This window comes from Labeo rohita, chromosome 7 (genome assembly GCF_022985175.1).
Source record: "Labeo rohita strain BAU-BD-2019 chromosome 7, IGBB_LRoh.1.0, whole genome shotgun sequence".
Lineage (NCBI taxonomy): Eukaryota > Metazoa > Chordata > Actinopteri > Cypriniformes > Cyprinidae > Labeo > Labeo rohita.
The window spans coordinates 13,047,220-13,073,015 of NC_066875.1; the positions used below are offsets into that span (position 1 = coordinate 13,047,220).

General features: G+C 41.1%; 1 long non-coding RNA gene across 1 annotated transcript; it reads left to right on the forward strand.

The window, feature by feature from the left end:
- The first annotated feature begins 21,003 nt into the window (after positions 1-21,003).
- On the forward strand, positions 21,004-25,001 carry LOC127168861 (uncharacterized). Its single transcript, XR_007828149.1, has 3 exons — positions 21,004-22,763; positions 23,426-23,528; positions 23,621-25,001. It is a non-coding gene; the product is annotated as an uncharacterized LOC127168861 (long non-coding RNA).
- Positions 25,002-25,796: the final 795 nt, after the last annotated feature.

The following is a 25,796-nucleotide window of genomic DNA, read 5'->3' on the forward strand; positions in this document are numbered from 1 at the left end:
GCACTATGCTTGTTTTGGAAATTATACTCCTCATGTACATTACTCAAACCGTGTAGCCTAAATCATTCAACACAAAGACCTCTAGCAAAATTGCAGAATGAGAGTTGCGGAGTTTAAAAACGGTTGCACTGATCACGCAGGTAGGCAGCCAATAAGGACACATGATTCAATGACGTTTCTATAAAGAAAAAAAAAAACACAGTAGCATCGCGTTCGGGGATTAACATTTAGGTGAATAACGTGTGGACACAGATTGTTTGTTTTGTATTATTATAAGTTTTTTTTTTTTTTTTCGTTTGAAACCCCATTGAAGTTTTCTTCAAATTCAGTTGCGGTCTTTATGGCAAAGTAAGTGTTTTGAGTTATTATACCTTAGCCACCATGCATGAGAAAAAAGGGTATGTCGTTTGTGTTTGCCTCCCGTGAACATCCGACATAAGTGTTATTTAAATAACAAACGTCAAATCTTTCCAAAATAAAAATATATAATGTTACGGTTTTACAACAGTTGGTGACAGCGTGCATGGTACGGTATGTGTGCTTACTTGATCTGCGGATGCACACCGTCAAAGAGAAAGATATGTTTAATAATTTTTAATATAATTCAAATATTGAATGGGTCAAAAACAAACAAATAAAAAAAAAATATATATATATATATATATATATATATATATATATAAATGTCATGATATTGAAGGAGGCCCATTGTTTTTATGAAGTAAACATTGGATGAATCCTTTTAAAATTTCCCAAACTTTTTACTAGAAATATATTGGCTGTCCAATCTTTCAAACTATTTTTGCATATGTAACTTAATAATACAAGACAATAGTTTGCTTCTTGTTGACCAATCCTTTTTCGGATATTACTACATTCTAATAATAGAGTAATCTGAGTTTTGTTTAGGCTATTAATTATAGTAATAATTTTGTGTTTTATCATCCCAATTTTAGAAAATGCCGAAATCTCGAAAAGGACAGGCAGTTGCAAGATCAGACCTCTGGGCTTTAGCTGGAGGTGTAGATGGTGTTGTGCAGAATTTTCTGCTCAGTGAGATTTTACAACACGACATCTCATCGAAGTCTGCAGTTTGGTCCAGTTTGGCACAAAACATATTTCACAGTGACACGTCCAAAAATAGAAAATGGTTATATGTAGTGTGGACCTTCAATAGAAGAAATGTCAGAAGACTAGTTGAAGAGCAGAGCCAAAAAGAAAAAGAAAGTTCTTGCAAGGCAGGTGAAAGCACAGACAATAACATCGAAAGTGGGAATGAAGTGTCCAGTGTGACTCAGAAAGTAAAATTAACAGATTCTGTAGAGCCTGATCACAGAGACAAAAACATTGGAATCTGAGAATAAAAGTGACACAGAAAAGCCAGAAAGACATGTTACCTATGAGAGAAGGGGAGAAAACGACTTACACAAGGCAGATGAAACAGATCTACAACATCTTGATTTTGAGGCAACTGATTGGGCAGAAAGTGAAACAGAAACAAAAAGTGACACAAAACAGCCAGCCAGACTTTTGAGATCTAGGCAAAAGGAAGACACTAAGTCAGATGAAAAAGAAACAGAGGATAGTCATGTTGAGTCAAAAGACAGTGATTATGATATACCGGACAGCATAAAAGGAGAGACTTCTGACAGTGAATCTGACACACTGGTTCAGAAAGACACAGAAAAGGAGAAAACAGAAAGCCTGCAAAAGGAACATGAGACAAAAAGTGACTCTGAAGGGAAAGGATCAGAATCCTCCACTTCCGATGGATCAAGCAAGGCAGCCAGCAATGAAAATAGAAAGTATAGAGAGGTCCCATGCACTGCCGTAAAATTCAGAATTGTAATTTCTCCAAAAGACTGGAAGAAGATTGAACCCATGGAAAACTCCACAACACTTCAAAAACCATGGACCAACATACTGTACCAACAGTTTAGGCGAAAAAATCCTTGCTGTGCTCTTAATTTTACTTATCAACGCATACGTTGTGTAGGCAGCCGGAAGAGACGTGCCCTACCTAAAGGTACAAGCTGTTTGCAAGTTTTCCACTTGTAATGCCCGGTACTGTTTCACAATGCAGAAAAAGCCTAATCGACTTTGTTCCAGCATTACAATGACAGTCAAGCGTACCGGATCAATTTGCCATCTAAAAAAAGAAACACAATTTATGTCACGGAGGCAAGACAAGAAGTGGTCGATCGAGAATAGGTCCCTGTGTAGCGTGACGGAGAACTCAAACGCGGATACACACGAGTGAGCAGGTTAGCCACGCAATTATTCTGAGAACGCTCCAGCAAAGGAGTAGAGATTTCCACCAGGAAACCCGCGTTCTCATACACACACAGAAAGGTATATAAATGTTCCGCCAAGCGGTACTCACGTGAGTTGAGATTGAGAGATGAGGCGACCTACAAAGACGTTCACACATGAACTCAATGTCCGGTGCCGACTGAACCTTACTTCCTGTTTATATACCTGCGGAGATTACTTCCGGGACCTCGTGATCTCACGTGATTCGGTGCGTGTGACAATTTAGGCCGGCAAGCAACATACGGCGAGGAAAATTAGCTAGAGTGATTTCTCAGGGTATAAGTCAGGTCTACTACAAAAGACTAAGATCCACACCTGTTCAAGAGTTGATATCTGGTAACCTGACACAAAGCTTGAACAAAAATATACTAAAGGTTATTGCTCCTGAAGTTAAGAAGAATTTGCAAGTACATGAAAATGTGCTTATGGAGATGCATTTAACACAGCGTATCATTAAAATGTGTGACAGCAACTTCTATGTGTCACCGGAGCGGTCTCTGTGGCTCCCTCTAACCGCCGTCGGCGGGAACCCTCACCGGAGTTCTAACTCACTACGTTTCCCACAATTCCGTACCTGGGGTCCGCCACTTCCGGTTCCGGGTCCCTCCTAGCGCTTCCTCTCTGTCGGCCATTTTAGGCCGCCGGTCGGACGCGCTCACCGCGAAGTTTGGTTAGTTCGACTATCATCCTGAGCGTTTTCATTTCTGGTGTTTTTCTGTTGCCGATTGGACTGCTTTTCTCGTGTTTTGATTCTCTGCTGCCTGCCCCGACCTACCTGCCTGGATTATCGTTTACGTTGTGGATTATCTTCGTTGTACTGTTTGCTGGTGTTGACACTCTGCCTGTTTGACTACGAGTTTGCAATAAATGTCGCATATGGATCCCACGCCTCCCGATCAGTCACTGACCGCACCACAGAAAACTTCGCCACCAATGGATCCAGCAACCGCCCAGGCGACACCATCGGCGAGCCCCGCGACGGTTCATCAAATCACCACCGAGCTGTCTGCTCAGGCCTCAACCCTGATGGCTCACCAGCACCAATTGGATCGTCTCACTGATCTTACGGGACAGCTTGTGCAAGCTCTGCAGGGTCTCCAGCTGACGCCTCCTACCACGCCACCACCCGCGGCGCCACCCGCGATCACACCACCATCGGGGGCGCAGGCGTTTGCCGCCAGTCCGCGTTTGGCGTTTCCTGAAAAATTCGATGGATCGCCCGCCAAATGCAAGGGATTTCTGTTACAGTGCTCACTGTTCGTCAGCCAACAGCCGCATCTATACCCGACGGACGGACCAGCCAACCTTCCCCTCATTTCAGGCTTTCTTGCAACGCTTCAAGGAAGTTTTTCAACCAAGCGCGGAGAGCGGAGAGGCGGGAGAGCAGATCATAGCGCTGAAACAGGGCCGAAGGACCGCAGTGGACTACGCGCTAAGTTTTCGAACCCTCGCGGCTCAGAGCGGGTGGAATGACGGTCCTCTCAAGCGCCATTACAGGAAGGGGCTGAACGCGGAGTTACTAGTGGAGCTGGCCTGTCGGGACGAGGGTTTACCGCTAGAACAATTCATCGACTTATCCATCAGAGTCGACAACATCATGCGCTCACGTAAGCCCTACCGCCAACTCGTCACTATGTCCCCGCCTTTGTCCGCGGCTGATGCGGCGCCCGAACCTATGCAGATTGGGGCCACAACATTATCTGTAGAGGAGCGAGAGAGAAGACTCCGGGGTAATTTATGTCTCTACTGCGGTCAATCCGGGCACATCCGAGCCACCTGCCCCACGCGACCACCACGCCAACGAGCTGCGGTGAGTACTGCAAGTACCTGTCTCCTCTTGTTCTCCCCATGTGACAGTGGCTGCCCTCGACGGACGACCATTAGGTTCTGGCAAGATTCTGCATACCACCACTGATCTCACCCTCCGCATTGCTCCCTATCACCATGAAACCATCCGCCTCTTTGTCATATCATCACCCCACTCACCCATTGTACTAGGATACCCCTGGCTAAACCTCCATGGACCCACCATTGCCTGGAATGACCGGACTATCACCCGTTGGTCACCTTCCTGTCAGCAGCATAGCGTACAGCCTGGGAGCCAGCCTACGCCATCACCCAGCTCTCAATCCACCACCAGCTCCATACCTGCTGAATACCAAGACCTGCTTGAAGCCTGCAAGGGGCCACCCAACTACCTCCTCACCGCCCGGGTGATTGTGCCATCGACCTTATACCCGGGGCAACTCCTCCCAGAGGACGTATCTTCCCACTGTCACAGGCAGAGGCCGCGGCCATGAACACGTACATTCAGGAGGAACTGGCTAAGGGTTTCATCAGGCCTTCTACCTCCCCAGCATCCGCAGGTTTTTTCTTCGTCAAGAAGAAGGACGGAGGCCTCCGGCCATGCATCGATCACCGTGCCCTCAACGAGCTTACCATCAAGTACCGCTACCCCCTTCCTCTGGTTCCTCCAGCCCTGGAGCAGTTACGTTCCGCCAAGATTTTCACAAAACTGGACCTGAGATCTGCCTACAACCTCATCAGGATCCGCTCCGGGGACGAATGGAAGACCGCCTTCTCCAAGACCAGTGGGCATTACGAGTACCTGGTCATGCCCTTCGGCCTGGCAAACAGTCCATCATACTTCCAAGCCTTCGTCAGTGAGGTTTTCCGCGATATGCTGAACCGATGGGTAATTGTCTACATAGATGACATCCTCATTTACTCTAATTCCTACTCTGAACACGTCACCCACGTTCGGGCCACACTACAACGCCTCATCTCTCACCGGCTTTACGCCAAGGAGGAGAAATGTGAGTTCCACCTAGACAAGATCTCCTTCCTGGGCTATATCATCAGCCCAGAGGGCGTCGCCATGGACGAACGCAAGGTCAACGCTGTTATGAACTGGCCGCGCCCAAACACTCTTAAGGAGCTCCAGCGGTTCCTCTGATTTTCAAACTTCTACCGACGTTTCATCCGAAATTTCAGCTCTGTGGCAGCACCACTCACCACCATGACCAAGAGAGGAGCTTCGCGTCTCACATGGTCCCAACCAGCTATCCAGGCCTTTGACGAATTACGTCGTCGTTTCACCACCGCACCCATTCTCCATCATCCCGACCCCGACAAACCCTTTGTTGTTGAGGTGAACACTTCCAGCACCGGGGTCGGGGCGGTGCTCTCGCAACGCCAGGGGGAGCCAGTCAAGATGTTCCCATGTGCATTCTTTTCTCACAAGCTGAGTCCTGCAGAAAAGAACTACGATGTGGGCAACCGAGAATTGCTAGCAATCAAGTTAGCCCTAGAGGAGTGGCGGCACTTGCTCGAGGGCGCCAAACACCCCTTCACCGTCCTCACAGATCATAAAAACCTTGAGTATCTCCGCTCGGCTAAACTCTTAAATCACCGACAGACTCGGTGGGCACTGTTCTTTTCAAGGTTCGACTTCTCCGTCACCTATCGGCCTGGCTCCCAGAACTCCAAGGCCGATGCTCTCTCTCGCCTTCACGAACCCGACCTAACAATCGGCAACCCCGAACCCATCTTACCTCCCTCCATGATAGTAGCCCCCGTGGCTTGGGATATTATGACAGAGATCTCGGAGGCCCAGGTACAAGATCCTACCCCAGCTGAATGCCCACCTAACCTAGTGTACGTCCCGCTCGCCCTCCGACCACGAGTGCTGGCAGAGGTACACAACACCCCCAGCTCAGGCCACCCCAGAATAGAGGTTACTCTGCAGCTGCTGGGCAATCGGTTCTGGTGGCCAGGTCAACGCGCCGACGCTATCCAATACATCAGAAGGTGCACTGTATGCAACATCTCTAAGGTACCTCACCGCCTACCAGCCGGCCTACTACAGCCCTTGCCTGTGCCACAGCGCCCGTGGTCCCATATAGCCATTGACTTTGTCACGGACCTTCCTCCCTCAAATGGCTACACGACCATCCTGTCAATCATTGACCGCTTTTCGAAGGCCTGCCGCTTCATTCCCCTAGCCAAACTCCCCATGGCCATGGAGACAGCGGAATTACTGTGCAACTGGGTATTCCGACTTTATGGGCTCCCAGAAGACATCGTATCTGACCGCGGCCCCCAGTTCTCCTCACGCATCTGGTCCAGTTTCTTCAGCCTCCTCGGAGTGAATGTGAGTCTGACATCGGGATATCATCCTCAAGCTAATGGGCAGGTAGAGAGATTGAACCAGGAGTTGACCCGCTTCCTCCGCACTTACTGCCATAACCAACAGGACACCTGGAGCCGATATCTCTTCTGGGCAGAATACGCCCAGAACTCCTTACGCAAACCCTCCACTCAACTCACCCCCTTTCAATGCATCCTGGGCTTCCAACCGCCTCTGTTTCCCTGGCCCGGCGAACCCTCGGACCTACCCGCGGTCAACTCCTGGCTTCAGCAAAGTGAGGAAACATGGAACCAGGCCCACATCCATCTCCGGAGCGCTATACGCCGCACCAGAGTTCAGGCTGATCGCAGACGTCGTCCTCACCCCCCTATGAACCCGGACAATGGGTGTGGCTCTCCACCCGGGACCTGCGTCTTCGTCTACCATGCAGAAAACTAAGCCCCAGGTACGTGGGTCCTTTCCAGATCATTAGACAAATTACACCTGTTTCATTCAGATTACGACTACCTTCAGAATATCGTATCTCACCCACCTTCCATGTTTCTCTGTTAAAGTCCGCTGACAGTCCGGAAGGAGTGGAGATCCTAGATGAGACCGCCTCACAGGGACCTCCCCCCAACATCATCGACGGCGAGGAGGTCTACCAGGTCAAGGCTATCTTGGATTCCCGGTGCCGGAGAGGTCGCCTCCAGTATCTGGTTGATTGGGAGGGGTTCGGCCCAGAGGAAAGATCCTGGGTCCCCGCTGTGGACATTCTTGACCCCTCCCTCACCGCCGACTTCCACTCATCGCACCCGGATCGACCAGCTCCCCATGGAAGAGGTAGACCCCGGCGCCGGCTACCTCCTCGCGCCAGGAGTCGCTCGCGGGGGGGGGGGGCTCTGTCACCAGAGCGGTCTCTGTGGCTCCCTCTAACCGCCGTCGGCGGGAACCCTCACCGGAGTTCTAACTCACTACGTTTCCCACAATTCCGTACCTGGGGTCCGCCACTTCCGGTTCCGGGTCCCTCCTAGCGCTTCCTCTCTGTCGGCCATTTTAGGCCGCCGGTCGGACGCGCTCACCGCGAAGTTTGGTTAGTTCGACTATCATCCTGAGCGTTTTCATTTCTGGTGTTTTTCTGTTGCCGATTGGACTGCTTTTCCAGTGTTGACACTCTGCCTGTTTGACTACGAGTTTGCAATAAATGTCGCATATGGATCCCACGCCTCCCGATCAGTCACTGACCGCACCACACTATGACATGCCTGGCTACATACAACACTTCCAAGTGAACCCATTTGGTGCTCACCTTTATACCGACGTAGGCCTCAGCATCCTGGTTCATCACCTCAGGGAAAAAACCTGTGTCATTATATCTTGACGCAACAGGAGGTGTTGTGTCAAAGATCCCAGAGCAAAGCAAAAGAGTGCTGTATTATGCACTCACTTTGCCTGGAAGAGGCAGAGATGCTCCACCTCTTCCTGTGTGTGAGATGCTAAGCAATGAACACAGTATTCCACCACTTGCGTTTTGGCTAATGCAGTTTCAGCTGAAACTGTCGAAGTACACCAGGCTCAAAGTTCAAAAGGTGGAAACGGACTACAGCTGGGCCCTAATGCAAGCTGTTGTTCTTGCCTTCAATAGACACAGCATTGACGCATACCTGGAGTGGACCTATGCCGTGTACATGAAGACCAAGACATGGGCAGAGATAAAAGGAATTACTGTTTTGCATCTCTGTTCTGCTCACATCATCAAGGCCGTTAGTGGTAGCATGGGGAAGAAGACTGATGACAAAGGACTAAAAGAGTTCTCCACATTTGTTTTTGCCAGGCTTCAGAACACAGTAAATGTGGATGCAGCAAGTGAAATCTTCAAACACTTTTGTGTTGTGCTCCTGGCCAGACATGAGACTGCAACAGTCCTGCCGTCAGTTTCTTGATGACCTGATTAGAAACAAACAAGAAGCCACAGAAGACCTTACAGATGAAGAATACATTGACATGTGGGAGAATGAAGAAGAAAGAAGGTCAGCCAATACAACTGTGGGCCGATCTCCATATTCAAGGGTGTTCAAAAAAGTATTCGAGGAAGCAAAACACACTGTGGATTCTGAGGAAGATGGAGATGAATATAACAGGAATGTTTACCACTGTCCAGATGTCCCTATTGTCCTAATGAATAATTATATGGGAATCTACCCATTGTGGAGCGGTGCATTTCTGGGAGATTTGAGGAAATATGCATCGGACAAGGACAACACCAGCCACATTTCAGATTCTATCAAGACAAGGGATACCAACTGCCATGTGGAAGCATGGTTCGCCATTGTGAAAAATTCAATTCTTCACAAAAAAAGAAAATCCAGACCGGCAGAATTCATACAGATAATGTATGCATCCCTCAAAGGAAGATACAGAGAGCACATCATTAATCACGATTTACCATAGAACCTCCTAGTGAGGCCAGTGAGGCCAAAGAAGAGTGTGGTGTTTGCTGAGGAAAGCTGGGCTAAACGGGAAGAGCCAGCACCACAAAAAGCTGAACGGTCAAAGTACTATTCGATTCCAAAAAAAGAGCCCAAACCTAAAACCAAAGCTACACCATCCAAGAAGGATGACACAACAGACAGTAACCTGCCGAAAGACAGAAAATTTTGTGACCTGACTGTATCTAAACAGGTAAGTCATGTGACAACATCACATCAATTAATGTACATTTTTGAGACATGCAAATTATTTTCTAAATAACTTCATTATACTGATTGTATAGGTGGAGTTTTTGTGGACATGTCCAGAAACAGAGATTGTTGTGGCAGTGTTCAAATTAGCCTACACTCTGAGACATGCAGACTTCATGACACTAAGACCCCATGAATTTTTAAATGGCGAGGTAGGTCTGTGACAATAGAAAACTTTTAAAAAGTTCACAGTTAATACCACAACACCCAGGTAATCTGGGGTAACACTTTATAATAACGTTTAGTTGTAAGTCATTTATAAGTAATTAGTTAATGATGAAATAATCATTTACAAAACATTCATAAACGATTAATAAGTGATATGCTAACAATGTGTGTATGTTTTGTTAATTCATTTACAAGTAATTAGTTAATTATGAACTAATCATTTACAAAACATGACTATGCATTCATAAATGATTAATAAGTGATATGTTAGTATTTTTATCTATGTTTTGTAGATAAAGTTATAAATCATTTACAAGTGATTAGATAATGATGAACTAATAATTTACAAAACATGACTATACGTTCACAAATGATTATTAAGTAATATACTAAGGATTTACAGATCTGTTGTTTTGTATTTGTAAATAAGTATTTCATCATTAACTAATCACTTATAAATGACATACAACTGAACGTAATTATAAAGTGTTACCAATTTTTGACAATTTGGAGTTTGAACAGCGGCTCAGTTAAACATTCTGTCAATTAAACAATCCTGTCAATTTGATTGTTGTGGCTTCTCAGTTTGTATAAATGTTTGTTACTTTGGTAATGTAATGCTACAGGCCATGGAATGTTACATTTTTTGGCCATTATCTTCACATTTTGTCTGGAAAAATATTTGTCATTGATCCTATGACAGATGACCTTGAACGTTCAAGAAAACCAGAAATTCCAGTAATGCATCACATGTTACACTTCAAATGGTATTGAGCGATTATGGCTATGACCAGTATTTATGATTGTTTTTTTTCCCCCAGACAATACTTCGAAATGAGACTACGCAGGCTGGCAAAAGAGGACTGGACAAAGATAAAATGGCAGCCTGACTCCATAACCCACACATTCCAAAAGGATGGCACCAGTTGTGGGGTGTTTGTGATGGAGGTATTACCAAGAAAGAGAAAAATATTTTCGAAAGAAAGAAAGAAAAAGGAAGGAAGGAAGAAAGAAAGAAAGAAAGAAAGAAAGAAAGAAAGAAAGAAAGAAAGAAAGAAAAAAAAGGACGAAAGGAAGAAAGAAAGAAAGAAAGAAAGAAAGAAAGAAAGAAAGAAAGAAAGAAAGAAAGAAAGAAAGGAAGGAAGAAAGAAAAAAAGAAAGAAAGGAAGGAAGGAAAGGAAAGGAAGAAAGAAAGGAAGGAAGAAAGAAAAAAAGAAAGAAAGGAAGGAAGGAAAGGAAAGGAAGAAAGAAAGGAAGAAAGAAAGAAAGAAAGAAAGAAAGAAAGAAAGAAAGAAAGGAAAGAAAGGAAGAAAGAAAGGAAGGAAGGAAGAATGAAAGAGAAAGGAAGGAAGGAAGAAAGAAAGAAAGAAAGAAAGGAAGGAAGGAAGGAAGGAAGGAAGGAAGAAAGAAAGAAAGAAAGAAAGAAAAAGGAAGGAAGAAAGAAAGAAAGAAAAAGGAAGGATTCCTTTGTTAGAAATGCTGTTTTTGTGGTCTATGTACTCCATTTCTAAATATAAAATTTTCTATTTCTTAAATCATATAGATGGCAAAACAAACAGTTTTACAATTTCCAGAAATTCCCAAAGACTTTGCCAAGAAAAGAAATGGCTGCATTCTTGCTTTCTGCCTCAGGTGATGTGAAGAAACATTATACAATAGAAGTGAAATATTGTATTACAAATTTTTTTTTTTTTTTTTTCTGTTAAGATTTTTTTTTTTTTCTTTTATTATAGATTCAATAGATGAACTCCGTGGGTTGTGTGGACTAAACCAGCTTCCACAAAGCAAGAAGACTGCAGACACAGCCGTTAACTGGGTAAATGGCATTTTTATTTTATTAATTAAAATCTGTTAAATAAAGTTACACCTCTGGAATTTTTAGATTTCTGAAATTTAAAATTAGCTTTCTTGTTTTTGTCAAGGCTGTAGTGAATTATGTAGGCTATTTGAAATATTTTAAAGGTTTATGAAAAAAATCATTGTGGAATCGCTTGTGCTTTTAAAAAAATCGATGTCAAAACGTGTCTGGTTTTTTAGCCTATAAAAAAGAAGTCGCTGCTGCAGGATCACTCTATTTTATATTAATAATAGGTTTGCACAACTTTTTAAATCAGCATTGCTCAAACCAAAACCAGTTTTCGTAAGCATATGAAGTTAAAAGAAGGTAAACACACACAAGGTGTCTAAAATGTAGATATCGCGTTAGAAAGACGATCGGTTACTCACACTTCGGACCTGTGTTAACAACGCTTAAGTACATGTAGAAACGTGTTACATAAAATTTTGTAAAAACCGTTTTTGGCTTATTATTAGAACCAATTTAATAATTAATAATGTAGGATTTAAGAACATTTAAAATATTATGGGTCTTTTATTACACGCTACAATTTACTTTTATCTGAAAGTTTAGCCTGTCACTGCGCTATCAAATGTACACATTCAGTTGATGCAAAGCTGTGTAAAACTGAACACAATAGAGTTTGTTGTTAGTAATAAACTGTATTGTTAAATTAACTGTTTATAGTAGGCCTAAACATTATTAATGTAGTCTTTTCAGGCCGTTTTACTGTCTATGCGGCAAAAGATACTGTGGTCCAGTCCGCAAAGGATAAGCGGCGTACTGTTGGATGGACTTTGACATTCGTTTATTTGGGAGATTTTATGTTTAAGATTCATTCAGTGTTTATATATTCTCTCTACTTATTAAATGCTTATTTTTCATTCACTTTTTAATTTACGTATTTGATATTTTATATTATTCACAGCGGTGTGGGTGCCTGGAAAAGTGGGTATACTCTCAATTTATTTAAGGTATTGTTTTCGTTATAATGTACTGATTCAAATTAGTAATCAATAAGTAATTATTATTTTACCACTCTGCACACCTCCCCTGAGGCATTTCTGTCACTAGCCAAGTTTCCACCCAGTTTATTTGTTTTGTTATGTTATCGACAAAGAGAATATATGTAAAACGCCTGTTTTCACCCAACTGGCTTTTTACCAATAAAATGGTGTGCGTGATGACGTCATCCCTAAAAAACGAATTGTTGCACAAGTTTTGGTGTACTGCAAAAAAAAAAAAAAAAAAAAAAAAAAAAAAAAGTTTTAGACTGTTTTGGAAATAGGAATGTTAATTTCGGTGTTTTAAATTCTCCTAACCGACAACAGACTGTCGTTAAGCCATAATTAACCGTTAACCGACAAGATTATGTTAAATTACAATTAAATTACGTGGCTGTAACCCATTAAAATATCAAAATTTGTTTTAGAGAAATTAATTTTATACATGCAAAAAGCAGCATACACAACAGAACGTGAGGATTCACATGGCCACATCACCCACCTGCAGCGCTGCGAACGGAGAAAAACACTATATATATATATATATATATATACATATATATATACATATATATATATATATATAATAAATAAATAGGCTTATAACTAAGAACTCAGAACAAAACAAGACCGAAATTTAAGCTAACGAGCCAAAACGAATTAATGTAAAATTTTGTAATTTTTGTACAAAATGAACAAATTTTAACTTGTAACGTGCTAAATGAACATCAAACTAAGATATGTATATTCGAATGGTAACTTGTCTTTTAGTATACATATAGGCTATATTTAACAAACAATGAGGAAATTTATTTACTATGTTCTACAGACAAACATGTAGAAACTCAGAGAAAGAAGGGTCACTGAAGACCTTATTGAAGCTTTTCATCTCCATAGCTTATGAGCAGGAGGCATGGTTTAATTTTCAAGTGAAGAGCATCAAAACCATTTTTAAGGCAATAGCTAACTTGTTTAATAAAGCTTCAAATGTTGCGTCTTATATATTATCCTTAATACTCTTTTTGACTTACAACTTAAATTTATTTTGACCTACAACTTATTTTCAAATTTATTGCAGCTATGATTTGTTGAATAATGCTAAAACAGAGATCTAACCTTGAAAAGAAACCTTTGTTGGTAAAACACGATAATAAATAAAAGACAAAAAAAGTTTAACATAAATGTAACCATTGATGAAAACATGTAGTATAGGCTATATTTAACAAACAATGAGGAAATTTATTACTATGTTCTACAGACAAACATTTAGAAACTCAGAGAAAGAACAGTCACTGAAGACCAAAGATTGAAGCTTTTCATCTCCATAGCTTATGAGCAGGAGACATGGTTAGTACGGGGAAAGGAAGGGCTAAGCACATACCTGTAGACATAATAATAATGAAAACAAGCAAAAATTGTTGGTATATGTATATATGTATATTAATGATATATGAATGCCACAATAATCTGAAAACAAAATGAATAAAAATACATGATTTAAGACTATGTTTGTATTGTATGTCTGTATACAGTACCTCTGCTCTCTTAGTAAACATTCACAGGCGCTAAAGGCACATCCAAGTATTGCAATGTTTATTTGTAGTCTCTAAAGAGCAGTTAAGCGCATTGCATTTTAAAAACCAGGCAATTTCATGACATTAATGACACGTCAGGTCGTCACGTGGGTTACTCATCCTGTAAGGCGCTCAATGCACAAGACGTTCGGTTAGATATTCGATTAGCCGGTCGGTCAGTCGGACACTTGATTTTGGCACGCAGTACACGCCATAAACTCACCTCTACTTCATAAACTTTGTTTTTCATGGATGCCTGGACTCTACCCCTAATTTAACCCGGTATCACGCCAAGACGTGACAATCACGTTGGTCCACTTGGAAAACGTGTAAATGTCACGATTTAACCCCCTCAGATGTGAAACTTACACGTTTGCGTTAACATGTCCAGTGGAGAAATACCCAGATGTTTACACGCAATAGCCGTAAAAATCATAAAAGCCACGACCTATTTTGTTTTCATTAAACCGATCAAAATGGAATATTGCTGTATTGAGGATCACTGAATATACAAGTCCACGTTAAGAAACTAGACAAACGTGACCTACGCATTTTTTTTTTATATTCTTAAGGTGAAAATTATTAATATGCCCTGATCCACGCTGAAAAAAAAAATCATGTAAATGTCACGTTTTAATAAAGTAAAACCTTACTGTCATATGAATAAAACATACAAGCAGAGGCTTGATTTCGTTTCTTTTCTTGCTTCCCCAGCTACTTGACACCTAGTTTAGGCGAAAGATACGCTAAAACAATGTAATAAATCGATGTTAACCGTAACGTTTTAATTACTGAACCTAGTTCTGTTGCTTAGCAACTACGGAAACAACTCCAATATCTTACGTACGTGCCGCCTTAGTGCTTACAGATTAGGAGACATTAGTATGTGTTCACTGCATTTGTAATGTTATACTTTCAGTTCAGAGAAGAAAGATGTTGCTGTGTTGGGTAGAATATATTAATAGTGCAAACCCTCTCCAAAAGTGAGAACTACACGACAGAAAATACCCGGATGGCATTACGTGACATCACCACAATTTGCTAAAGTTTAATTTAAAGAAGGAAAAAAAACCTGAATAGCTATTTTACAGGATTAATACCATCAAATGTGAAACTTGCATGTTTTTCCAGCTGTGGAAATTCAGGGAAAATACCCGCTAATGCCCGTTAATGATGGCATTAAAAACTCCCCCTTGCAGTCTCGACTGCCTCGAGAAGCGTCTAGCTGCAGTCTGCGGTGGACATCCAACCCCGCCCACATCCAAGTGCGACGTCACAAACCACGCCCGTGTCGAAATACGTCACATACATTCATTTTGAAACAGGAAGTTTCGTATTGTTTGCTAACTGCTAAAAAAAAAGTTGATGATAAAGACATTTATAATGTTTCAAAAAATTTCTATTTCAGATAAATGCTGTTCTTCTGAACTTTCTATTCATCAAAGAAACCTGAAAAAATCTATAAATGTCTTTATCATATTGCCCTGTGGGTAAGTAAAAAGTATGTCTTTGTGTATAAAACAGTGTATAAAAAAATCTGCACGTTCATTCAGCATTCATTTTATGTCGTCGTAAGAACGTAAGAATCAGTGGACCGTGTGTGTGTATCTCTGTCTGTCTGTATACATACATGTGTACGTGTGTGTATACATACATAACAAATACATATATGCATGCATGTGTGAATAGATCTATCTACGTCTTATGGCATAAAATTAATGTTGAATCAATGTACAATTTTTTTATACCCTGCCCTACACATAACAGTCATCTTACCCACTCAGACACATACACTTCAACCCTCTCACACATATATACTTACCTGGCCCCCCCACACAAAACACTCACATACACATCTTTAATGATAAACACAGACCACTCTACCCATGCACAGCAACTCAGATGAGCATCATTTCACTATGTCTTGCTGGATAAGTCTGTGTATGACACAAATTATCTTCTGTATTAATGGAAAGTTCACATAATGTGTCAATGTTTTTGTGCATTCTACACATTTTCAGTCCAAGCCTGGTGCAGGGCAGTTCTGCTGGGTTAAGGGTCCCTGCTGCAGTTTTACCAGTGAAGAAAATTACTCATTATAGTTCATTTGGAGGACCACATAAGCCATGCAGTGCTGCATGGAGGTATGGCAAGAGCATTTCTCTAGATATTGATGTAGATAAATATATATAAATCATACATATGTTTGTATGTAGAATGATGAGGTAGCCTAAATGATGAGGTGAATACTTTTTAGTGGACACATATACCTTCCAACACATGTATTCTCTATTTTTAACAGGAGCGCAAAGAGGACATAAAGTGGAAGTTTGCAAAGGTCCATTGTGGTGCTGGAAACAGAGTCACTGTGAGTTCTGCCTTTCTACAGATGGACAGTAAAAATCAACAGAATGCCATCAAAGACTACTGGGGGGCAGAATCGGATGAAGCAAGAGATGTCTTTTTATTCATCTTTGAGTATCTGGAGAAACTGGACACATTTCATATCAAGTTGTGATGAACAAGGCCTGAAAGTCAATGTTACTTATTTAAACTATCAAAGCAATCAGCCTCTATTTAGCATATGTATGTGTAATCTACTGCAAATGGAGAACTGCTGATTCTGTCATTCAGATGTTAACACTTTATGATAAGTGAAACACATCTTTAAAAAAAATAATTGACAATTATACAATACCAACAATTTTACATACTTTTACAATACCAAAATCGATCTGTTCCCTTTAAATTTGATACATTTAAAATTCGATCCTAAAATCAATCGTAATAAATGTGAATTTATCTCATTACATAAATGAACAAGGTAAGGTTTAAAGGTTTTTATTAATAATTAACCTAATGTAGTCAATGCAAGAGTATTATAGGCTGTCATGATGACGAAATCAGCTCCGTATATTAGACATATTATATATGTTATGCACTGGTCAAGAACACAAAGCTGAGGATCCAAGTGCAGTTGTTTATTCAAGGATATATCCAAAATCGTAGTCAAGATAATAGACAAAGGTCATAACAAAACCAAGAAAGGAAGAACCAGGAAACCAGAACTAGAAAACACAGTACGACAATGCAAGACTTCACCCGGAGGAACTGAAAACACCAGGCTTATATAGACAGAGATAATGACACAACGAAAAACAGCTGTGAACAATCAGTACTGAGATATGGCAAAGGATATTGGGACATGAAGTTCGTTAGGCAGAAACAGTCTGGGATGAAGTGCTCTCTAGTGGACAACCAGGGCACTCCAGCTAGTCATTGTAACAATATATATTAGATTTAAGTTGTACATCCTTTACAGTCCTTTACACAAATAAGAAAACGTGTATTAGTAAAACGGACAATGACCTATTATTTTATATAGATCCCCGAAACGGGCGTGACTTTAGACGTCACATGTGGATGTGGGTGGGGTTAGATGTCCACCACAGGCTGCAGCGAGCCCTACTTTGCCCTACTTGACTTCCTCTGTTTCGGACTTCATCAAGCAGGTAAGACATGTTGATACTAATCTGTACAACAACGTAATTTTACCTTATACCAGTTGCCATTTGCCTTGTTTACAGTTTTTCCTTTTTTTCTTGTTGGTACTATGTTGGTACTCTTGGTACAAAAATCCTAACTGATCACACTTAACTAGCTAGTCTTTCTTTCAAAACCTGATCTCATGCTTTCGTTTTAGTTGTACGTATTTTCGTTTGACATAATCATTGTTTCAAAACACAAGATCATTGTAATATGTAATGAGAACATTTGTTTTAATCACCAAAACACATCAGTATGATCTAATTTCAGTTTAGTATTTTTAACAGTTAGTTAAGATGCCACGTTTAAAAATACAATTACAGTAACTTACCTAAATTACATTATTGACATAAATGCATATTTTTGTAATGGCATTTAGTGTGTTATGAAAAGGTGTTACAAGAAGATAACTTAAGATATTAACTTGAGGTTTCATGCTAGAAGAGTTTGCTGCCAGTACAGTAAATGGTATCACTATACCAGTTATAGTATAGTTATAGTAATGTGGCAGTCTCTACCATGGTAATCTGTTTGGCATGCGTACATGCTGTAATGTAAAATGCTGACTGAGCTGGACATCGGTGCGGCAGAAGATGCTATGTTCCATGCAAACCTGCTTCTGGCTCAAATGAAAGTGACTATCTTTAGTTATACAGCAGTCTGCTCATTTTGCAAATAAATGAGATTCATACAGTAAGTAGAATGGTAGAAAACCCTTTGCTGTTGTGTTGTATGTCGTGTTCACATGTAATATTGACTTTCTGTCATGCATGGAAAGTCAAGATGAGAAAATAACATCATCTAACCGCAAGAGTAAATTTTGGTGGATTGAGAGACTGTAAAGGGCGTCCACTGCTGAAAAAAAAGAGCAGAAGCAGAGAAACATGTATGTGTTCTTCAGCTACAGGTTGGTCTTAGCCTGTATCCTGTATTTTGAATGGGTGGGGGTGGAGCCAGGCTAGGTTGGTCTGTGTCTTCTCTGGTTAAATCACCTGTAAATGTATCACTGTTTTTGACTGTAACAATCCCCACACATCTGATTTTTTTTTGTTGTCATTCCAGGATGCCAATGCCCCCTTGCTAGTAATATTTCCAGACAAATGTTTTCAGCATTACATTAATGACAGTGCATTCACATGGGGTGTCAACATCAACGCCTCTCATTTACTTTAAATGGAGGGACGTCAAGTGTTGCCGAGGTCCGTTGCGCCACGTCACTGGCGTTGCTTGTGGCAGAAGTTGAAAGCTTTTCAAGCTGCTATGCAGGCATCAGCCAATCAATTATGCAAATATGCTAGTGCAGACGCTAGCCAATTGCATTCATGCAACACCAGAAAAGTAATGTGATTGGCTGCTGTCACTATGATGGTCACGTCAGCACCAAGCTTCAGCCATGCCTTCCGTCAAGCGTTGATGCTGATGCACTGTGTGAATGTATCGTGAGTGATGTTGTAACATTACAGTAGTTATTTTTATTTGCCTGCATGCTGCCAGAGTACCATGACCGTGATGGAACAAAATTTGTCTCAACACTTACTTGGTAGAATGACTTCTTATTGTCATTGTTTGTTGTTAAATTAACAGGAAAAGAAAGGAATGTTTGTTACTTCACTGTATTGTAGCCCAGTAGTTTAGTCTTTCCAGAACCACAATGGAGTCTTTGTAGAACCACAAAGGAGCTTTTTTCATGTTCCTCTTTCAGACAGTGAGATGCAGAAACTGAAGGAGATTAAGAAGCTTCAGAAGGTCCTTTAACACCATCATCGTGGAGCTTGCGCCAGTCTGCAGCCCACGATGAATAGCAGAAAGCAAGCCCCTACCACCTGGACTGCTTGTTGTTTTCCAGAATGGTCGAGGAAAAGAAATGCAGTCAGCGCTCTTCTCCTGCCATCATTCGTTGCAGAAACTGCATGCCAGAAGAGTGGCTGTGTGTGGAGTGTGATTTATTTTGCCACAAAAAAATGGCACTTCATAACAGGGAGTCTTGCATCGATGGATTTTACAGGCCTATTCCACCAACGGTGTGCTGTATGAAAGAAAATGGCAGATATACACTGAAAAATCAAGGTACTGCTCTGATTATTTTGGTCAATTAGTTTGTGTGTGTGAACTTAGTCTTTGTAGGACTTGCCCAGTTTGTAGTTTGTCGTGCAGAATGTGTCAGTCACAATGGACACCTGACAGAAGTGAACTCATAAGAAGTGGGTATTGGCCAGCGTCTGTAAATGCTGACATGCTGTTTTCAGTGGATGTGTTCAGTACATTTGAGGTGATAAAAACTGTCGCGGGCGCCACCTCGGCTGCACGGGGCGCTTCTGCTGCACAAACGTATCCCCTGTTCCTGCAGAAGGAGCTTCAGGTAGCCACAAACATCCATTTCTACTGCACTGACATCTCGTGCAAGTACTGGCCCTATCTTCAGAAGACTTCAGTTTCTATGCCTGAACTGAGCCCTCTTCTTCAAATGAGGCCGTTCCTGTCTGTCATGCATGCCAAGGCCTATTCAACTAAGTGAGAGGTATTGTCTTTATTATGCCATTTACTATTGCTATTTAATTTAGTTATTGATAATGGGAATGCACAATTTATATCTTTGCCAAACTGAGATTGGTGGATCCCTAACTGCAGTTGTCATGACAACTTTGTTTCACACATTTGTTAGATTGTCTGGAGTGGTAGGAATCAGGAGGGTGCTGGCGCAACTGCAGAAGAAGAGGTGGAAATGGTGAACAGTTTCCTCTCTCGTTGTGCCCTCACAACCAAATACATGACCAAATCTGGTATGTGATCCTGCTTTATTACATTCATAAACATGTTCTTTCAGTTATTCTTTCAATAGTCTTTTGTTTCTTTGGTCATTCCTTCTTTATATGCAAATACAGAAGAGAAAGCTTTATTTTAATAAAATAAAATTTGAATTTGAATAGGCTGCCCAGTAACATTGAATATGTTTTCAAAAAGCTTGCGATGACATGCTGACTGTACACGCAATTGGGTGGAACAGGCGCAAGCATGATGGCCTTCATCTTTCATTGTCCAGCAGATATGTCAAGGTATTGACCATATTACGCAGAATTAAGTTCCTGTTGTACCACCCAACCGCCTCACCCCCTTTAAAAAAAAAAATCTAGTCCAAGATGTCAAAGGCATTTGTTTGTTTGCATTTTCATTGTAGACAGTCCAAAAGGCTAAGGCTGAGTCTCAGAGACTGGAGAACCTGTGCCGTGAACTTGGGTGTCCTGAGAACATGGTGCAGCAGTGGGTATATGACGTCAGACAGTGGGCCACTGATGTTGCAGTAATGACGTTCAAAATAATAGGCTATTTACAGTTACAGCATACACTCAAAAAATGTTGGTTGTGTGTGTGTGTGTGGTAGTGTGCACACTTGGATGGGTTAAATGCAGAGCACAAATTATGAGTATGGGTAACCATATTTGGCCACACGTCCTTTCCTTCATGTTAGGTTGACTTGAAACAATTACTCTTTGACTTAACTTCATGTTTTTTTTTCAGATTTAAATAAAGTTTCAATCAAGTAATCCAACCAGCCTGTTTCATAAAACAAGTTTAGCAAATAAGCCAGTTTTATTTCAGTTAGTCTGACTTATTGTCAGTTGATTTGGTTCAAAATAAGACAGACTAACTGAAATAAGCCTGGCTTATTTAGTAAACTTGTTTTTCACCGAAGGGGCCAAACTGGAAAAGTAAACGTTGAAATATGTATAATATAATATAGTGTTGATTTAAGCATTTTGTAGGAAGATGAGAAAATGGAGAGAATCTTGACCTTGTGCTTGGGGTGAACATTACGATGTCAATGGATATCATGTTTTAGGTGATTTAGCCACTGTAGCAAACTGCACATAGAACATCACTGGACATACTCAGGAAAATCTGTGGTATCAAGTCTCTATGCCTGTAACTTACTCAGGCTGAAATGGCTCTGCTCCAAATGCCTTGTAGTGGACAGCACATTCCAGGGCCCAGTTTATGGGGGGGCATCCCTTACCATAATAGTGGACAGAGGTTTGTTACATTTTGATTGGATTTTGGTTAACTAACATAAGCAAACTGTCCAATGCCATCAGATAAAGATGCCAGGACAACAGTCAGACACCTCTTAGAGGGAAAGAAGACCTTTGGTACAAAGCCTGGGAAGGACAGAACTTCCTATTGGTCAAAATGCAGTTTGTGCCCTCCACCCAGCTTGAGACTGATTCCTAAGGTTTTGGCCTGTGACCGATCCAGATGCAGCAGCAGTGAGTGAAACAAAGAGAGATCATGGAGATCTATGCAAATCCATTCATAACTAGGTTTTCAAACCTTAAAACTGATGCACACTACAACACACACATCTTATACATCTTATATCAGAGACATAAGTATTCTTAGTGACAGATGTGTAGTGCAACATCTTACACAAACTCAGCTGTTAATGGACAAATGAATGCATGCATGACAGTTCAGTCTTTTCCCATCATGTGGACTTAATGTGTTCTGTAACATTGCCAAATGCATTCTGGTTATGGTTTGGAAAGTGAGAAATGCACCGGTAAAACTTTACACTTTTCTAACCCTGTGTTTGGACTATGCAAATAAATTCCACAGGAGGAAAGAAGGGTGGGCCACCACGTGTCCCCCACTCTGATGGAACCAGCCAATCACAGCACGGAAATGGAGAAGCGCCAAATTGCAATCTCCTCCTCATTGGAAAGGGATAAACGTACATTGTTCTAAGTCTCCTGTTCAGAGAGACAGTAACAGATACACAGTTCTGAGTCTGAGTCCTGTGAAGGAAAAGGCACAAACAGGACAACCTCCATTCTGAGTCTCCGGCCTGCAAAGGTGAGACAATAGCAGAAACAACAAGGTTCTGAGTCTGCCGCCCATCAAGGAAAGGACTATAACAGAACAACGTTCTGAATCTCCAGCCTGTTACCAGGAATGCAGCAACAGAAACACCCCGTTCTGAGTCTCCGGCACATCCAAGAGACACTAACAGATCAACCAGTTCTGAGGCTGCGACCCACAAGGGTGAGACAACAACAGATACCAAGTCCGAGTGAGGCAGCAACAGACACATTCCCACATTCTGAGCCTCCAGCCTGCGAGAAAAGAGATAATCTACATTCAGAGTCTTCGTCCAGCAAGACAACAACAGATGCAGCATCCTGAGTCTCCATCTTAGGGAGACAAAGCGGATTGACCAAGTTCTGAGTCTCTAGCCCAGAGAGGCAGAAGACACACAGACATTTGCAATAAGGTTAAGCCCTGGTGAGCAAGGGCCACACTCTAGGGCCACATCTGTGTGTTCCAGATCTTAGGACCCTTTGGTGCTCCAGGAGATCAGCATACTACAGCGCTTCATGTTCAAGGCTGTCGAAACGGATTCCTGCTCCTTCCCCCACTGTACGGCCACCAGCGCAACCACACTTAACTACAGCGAATGTAAATATCACTTCCAAACCTTTTGGCATTGTTGTATATTATCAGTATATGATTTTCTAATTTTCATTAGGTATTATATAGCTGATTGCAGTTGATAACAAATCTTACACGTATTTGTTTGATGCATAATAAGGTTCTTCACCTTATTTGTTTCAGAGTAGAACAGTTTATCTTTCCAGATAACGTAGCGCTGATATAGCGACACCCAACATAATCACTTGCTTTTTATGCATCTTATGCACTTTATTCCTTTTTCATTCATGGTATTCATTTAGTAGTTGTTGATTACTCTTGTCTATCTTTTGTTAACAAACTCTATTTTATTACATCTTGTGTCTTCCTTGTGTTGATAATACAGTAAGAGGTTCTACAAGTTAGAGATCCCACCAATCTTTCTTATGTGATGTACTCATAACCACATATTAATTAACACATGATCCAAGAATCATATCGTCAGCTGTGATACGAGTACTCATCACTACTCTATTTCACCTCCCTAGGTTGGCGAAAGCAAAATTCACTACGTTAATTGGTGTCCCTGGGTGGGCGAAAATGAAATTCACTACAGCCTTATAACTAACAATTCAGTAATACTGTATCAGAAATGTAAACTGACTATCTCTTAAGAATGGGTTATTTATTCATGCTTGTCTTTTTCCAAGATTCCATGGATCCCAGACAGGATGACCAACACACCCTTCAGCGGTCAATAGAACATGTGTGCCTAAGTGTCTATAAAAAAAGCAAGCCTCTATAATCAAACAGGTATGTTGTTGACTTATCTATTTATTGTATTTACAGACTCGCAAATCTCTTGATTGGATTTTATGTTTCTGTCATGTGTTTGGAAATTATAGACCGCAACAAGATTCAACAATTGCGGTGATGGAAATTTAGGGAAGAGAAAAGAAAACTCTGAAGCAATCAAACGATACAATAAGCAAGTGCCAGAGGAGGAGGGCATAAATGAGGAGATGGTGGAGAGCCGACTCTCTGTGGTGGGCCAAGGCAGTGGGGAGGAAAGTCTAATATGGCCATGGGAGGTTCACAGAACTGGTATGGAATAACTTCTGTGAGGGTGAGGGATTACTTTGAGCAAACAGATGTTGATGCAACTTAATGGGCATGTATGCTATACAACTGTATTGTAGCTTACAGATCAATCCTGTTGACTGGCTCATTTGTATGACTTTAGAATCCACAAACATCCTCACTAAGAAGATCATCTTCGATGTCAAAGATGCAGCTGCAAGAAGAGAAGATCCTTATTCTTAGGGAGATGAGATAGCACCTACCTCAGAGGGCTGGCTGACGGCATTAGGAAGCTGATCACAGAAATGTCTGGAGGAAACCGTGGTAAGAACATAGAATAACACTATAGAGGTGCCATGTTTGAAATGCTGTTATAATGCTTTTCAGATATGGAAATGTATGGCAGCTATCTTAACTGGGTCTGGGTCTAAATGGGTAAGAATTAATGTGTTCCATTACTTCCATTAATGTGTGCCTCCTTTTCTTTTTACATTTCCTCCTAGGTAGTTTAAAGGGATAGTTCACCCAAAAATGAAAATTTGATGTTTATCTGCTTACCCTACCCTTAATCTTTGAGAGTAAAAGAAACATACACAAACAAAACCAAATTAAACCCTGGGACACTGATGTCCTAAGACACGAAACGATCGGTTTGTGCGAGAAACTGAACAGTGTTTATATCATTTTTTACCTCTGATTCACCGCTACGTCCTACTGTCCTGAGCTCTTGCACAGCATCTGGCGTGTGACGTGTACATGCTCTGGCGTAGTATACGCAAACGCCGGAAGCGCGTACACAGACAGTGTACATATGTCACACATTTTTTTTTACTCTCAAATATTTGGTAGCCATTGACTGCCATTATATGACTGACAGACTGCAACAGTTTGAGTTAAAAATCTTCATTTGTGTTCTACTGAAGAAACAAAGTCACCTACATCTTGGATGCCCTGGACCTCTATAGCCTGAAGACTAGTCCAAGGAGATACTGGATGAGAATAAAGGACTTGAATACGAGAGGACAATGATTTTGAAGATGTCTAATTTGTGAATTTGTTTCTGTATTGCTTGCCTGATTATTTCTTGGAGTATTTCTTTGGGTGGTTTTGGACAATACTTATTTTAATAGTTAGTCTCCCTCATTTCTTTTTAAATACCATTGCCTTAATAGCGATGAGTCAGATTTATTTCAGTGTGACGAGACACTTGCCCCACGAGACGAGACGAGACCCGAGACTGGGTTCACGAGAATGAGACAAGACAAGATTTTTAAACTTTTCCTAGGAAATCCTCAATGATGAAATATATAGGGAAAACAGTCTTTTATTCAACTGAAAAAGACAAAATGCAAAAAAATGTAGGTGCATTTTGAACTTTAACTTAAACTTCCATTTTAATTAATTATATGCACTAATAAATTCACGATTCTGGATAAATTGAGATTCCCAGTTGTTTTTAATAAATAGACCATGATTCTCTCACGATTCAGGAGAAAAAAGATTAGAAAACTAAACAAAATAATGTAATTTACTAGTGGTTCTGGCAAACTGTTCATTCCTTAAGTCTTTTAAAAACATATATTCATTAAAAAAAAAAAAGTGTCTCATTTCATTAAGACTTGTTTAACTATTGAAATCTCCTGAATGAATGATTCAATGACATACTTTTTTTAAATGGGCAGTTGTCGCCACCTCCTGGTGGAAGAGGATAAGTATGGAGATAAAATAATGCCATAAAGATTTGCATGTGAAGAGTAGGTTGTGCAAGTGTACATAAGACTGTAAGGGTAAATTAAATTTGCATGCGCAAGAGAAGCTTTGTAAAAGTGTAAATCGCGTTTCAAGCGTAAGAAAAAATGATTTGCAGCATTTTACTGTTACTCGTAAGTGTAATTCATGCATTGTGAAACTGCAGCTTCATGCTTTCGCAAAATAAATAGGCTCTGCATTCTTCTGACTTCCATTTCTCCGCGCTTACACTTTTGGCACGTTCTTTTCACT